The sequence below is a fragment of the Amborella trichopoda genome, chromosome 12 (genome assembly GCF_054954075.1).
Source record: "Amborella trichopoda isolate Santa Cruz 75 chromosome 12, AtrichopodaSantaCruz75HAP2 v2.0, whole genome shotgun sequence".
NCBI classification, from domain to species: Eukaryota; Viridiplantae; Streptophyta; class Magnoliopsida; order Amborellales; family Amborellaceae; genus Amborella; species Amborella trichopoda.
The window spans coordinates 5,120,712-5,124,215 of NC_142347.1; the positions used below are offsets into that span (position 1 = coordinate 5,120,712).

General features: G+C 35.4%; 1 non-coding gene across 1 annotated transcript; it reads right to left on the reverse strand.

The window, feature by feature from the left end:
* Positions 1–577: 577 nt before the first annotated feature.
* Positions 578–649, reverse strand: TRNAR-UCU (transfer RNA arginine (anticodon UCU)). The gene has a single exon. It is a non-coding gene; the product is annotated as a tRNA-Arg (tRNA).
* Positions 650–3,504: the final 2,855 nt, after the last annotated feature.

The following is a 3,504-nucleotide window of genomic DNA, read 5'->3' on the forward strand; positions in this document are numbered from 1 at the left end:
AATGTGGGTATTTCCGTTTCCAGAGTAGGATCCGCAGCTCAAATTCAAGCTATTCAACAAGTAGCTGGCAAATCAAAATTGGAACTGGCTCAATTTGCAGAGTTAGAAGCCAAAGCACAATTTGCTTCTGATCTCGATAAAGCTACTCAGAATCAATTGGCAAGAGGTCAACGATTGCGCGAGTTGCTCAAACAATCCCAAGCAGCCCCTCTCGCGGTGGAAGAACAGGTAGTTACTATTTATACAGGAGCGAATGGGTATCTTGATCCATTATAAATTGGACAGGTGAAGTTCTCGTTCAGTTACGCACTTATTTAAGAACAAATAAGCCTCAGTTCCAAGAAATCATATCTTATACCCGGACATTCACCGAGGAAGCAGAAGCCATTCTGAAAGAAGCTATTCAGAAACAGATAGAACTGTTTCTATTTCAGGAACAAACATAAATCAATGAATTCATTGATTATTTTGAGGTGTCTTTTAGTACAATAGGAATCGTTGAGAAAGATCTCTATTTCTGATTTGAATCATTCAAAATTTGTTTGCAATCGAAACAAAAAAATAGATGGAAAGAAATTGCATCCAATAGGATTTGAACCTATACCAAAGGTTTAGAAGACCTTTGTCCTATCCATTAGACAATGGACGCTTTTGATTCTGATTCTCTTCTTTCCCTCCCATTCCTCTTTTCCCGTCATCCCTTCGGATAAAAACATAATCCAGTTGATTGTATTCCGTGCGGGAATCTTATTACATAAAGATGTATATAAAGATCAATGATCTATCATATATGGAGGGATATGGAGGGAGCGGGCGGCGCGAATCGAACCCGCATCGTTAGCTTGGAAGGCGGCGGGGTTATAGTCGACGTTAATTCATTCTTTTTAACGTCTCTAATTCAAAACCGAACATGAAACTTTGGTTTCATTCGGCTCCTTTATGAAGATGGATAGATTCTCACTACGTACAGCAAGGAAACTAGAGAAAAAGAAAAAAAACATCTTTGAATGGCAAAATAGGAGCATCTTTGTTGTTAAGCACAAGCCTTTTGTCCAACCGTAGCTTGGCAGCAAGGTATGCTTATTGTTGGCCAAGCTACGGCCAACAACGAATTGCGCTTATCCGCTTCCTGGGTCCTTTTAGCAAGCGGAGCTTGCTGCAAGCACCGCGCCGCGGCCAGCAAGAAAGCCGCTTAGGCTTTCGCGCTAGCGCTAACGCGCTCACTTTTTATCGGCCGGATCAGCCGGCCGGAAAAAGAATAGTTAGCCGCTGCTATTAAGGAGCGAAGAAATAATAGCGCTAGCGCGCTCTCTCTTTGCTGCTTACCGATTTTTAATAGTTAGCCGCTGCTATTAAGGAGCGAATAAATAATAGCGCGCCGCACGCTCTACCTTTGCGCTTATGCTGCTTTCCTACATCTGAAGAAATTTTGGCATAAAAAAGAGATGAGTTGGCTGCTCTGGAAGCACTGATAGCGGTTCAGCGTTTCTTTTTATTGGGATTTAAAAATGATTTCTCATGTGAAAGGAGGGTATTTTTGTCAAAAAAGATGTAACTTTTTGAGTTGGGGGTATTAGTTATAAAAGGTGGGTTTTGAGAAAAATAAATGCAGAAAGTTTAGGGTAGGGGTAAAGTGTCTAAAAAGTATATTTTTGGGGGTTTTTAGCAATTTTCCCTATTTTATATATAATATCAAAATTATTTATATGAATTTTTTAAAAAAGTCTTGAGTCTTTCCCCTAGTCGGCCAAAACACCGAATTGCTTCATTTTTTTCACCAAATCGAAGAACTCTCGTAAGCGAATCTGACAACAATGGGAAAATGATGGTCCCTGGTCAAAAATACAGGTGCTAATGGGTAAGGTATACGACCACAAACTGATAGATCTGGTGGGTCAGGTCTGAGTCTACTTCAGGCCTTGGTCTGCTTGACTCAGACTTGACCTAGGGTGGAAACGGGTCCCGAACTAAGAAGTGACATGTGTGCATATTCTAGTGGCATATGTGTATACATGATATTAAATATGGTGCGCTTTGCATAGAGCCGAGGCTCTGAACAAGCAAAGTAAAGCACACCTTCAAATAGTGTCGAGAAAATGTGGTTTTAATACTGGAAATCTTTGTGATAGCCTTAAAATAAATGTTCATCTTTAATTATAAAATTTAAAGCTTCAAAAATAGTGTAGATCGAGCAAATCTATGAAAACTTGAAAATCTTGAAAATTAACAATCCAAAAATGTGTTACAAGAGCAATATTTCTAGAGCTTAAAATCCAGTTTTTTCTTATGTCCATGCATCTTGATGTTGAGATGATCAATTTGAGGATATTTGGGCAACAAAACAACCTCTTCTAGTGAAATTTTTGACGTTCGTCCTAATTTGATTATTTAGACCCTCGCACTTGTACAAACTTTTTCCAAATACATACGCTAATTATCAAAGCTCACCCTTCCCTGAAGAATTTGCACTAGTTCTTGGGAAGATTGCAAAACCAAATTCAAAGATGAATAAAATTTATTAATTGAAGCCTTTATTCCAAAAGTATATTCTTTGTTCTCTAAATTCTTCAATGTATCTTTCACGGTCCTGGTGTTTGGTTCCTAAAATAAAAATAAGGAAATATTAGATTAAGAAATACTTGCAAGTAGTGAACTTAATTTTATAATCAAGTTCTATATTCTGAACATATATTGATATGTTTACCGTAGAACAGTCTAGCTATTTCACTTGTAGTCCAACCTCATTAAATAACTCTTATTCAATAGAAAAAAGTTTATATAAGTGTGAGGCTCTAAACAATCAAATTAGGGCGCACTTCAAAAATTTCATTAGAAGATGTTGTTTTGATGCTCAGATGTCCTCAAATTGATCATCTCAACCTCAAGATGCATGGGCATGAGGAAAAAATAGATTTCAGGTTTTAGAAATAGTATATATTGTAATGCATTTCTAGACCGTCAATTTTAAAAAATTTCAAGATTTCATAGATGTGCTCAATCTACACTAGTTTTTAAGCTTTAAACTTTATAATTAGAAATAAAATATATTTTAAGACTATCTCAAATATTTATGGTCTTAAAACCACATTTTTCGACACTATTTCAAGGTGTGGTTTACTTTGATTGTTTAGAGCCTTAGCCCTATACAAACCACACCCTATTAAATATTATGTCTTATTATAGTAATTAATATAATTCTTGTAAAATGCTATTAGATATAACTAAATTTTTTACTTAAAAGTTCAATGAAAAACAATAATACTTCGACGTCTATCGAAATTAAAAGTAAAAACAATATTATAGGACTATTCCAAAAAATTATACTTTTAATTTTAATAGATATCTAATTATTATGGTTGGGAGACTATGCCAAGGTAGAGAATTTGATATCTCCATAACAAAATTTGATAAATATCTAATTATTATGGAATTTGATAAGATATCTTTGAACTAGAATTTAGGGAAAATATCTCCATATCATCTATTTTTAGGTTTTATATTTGA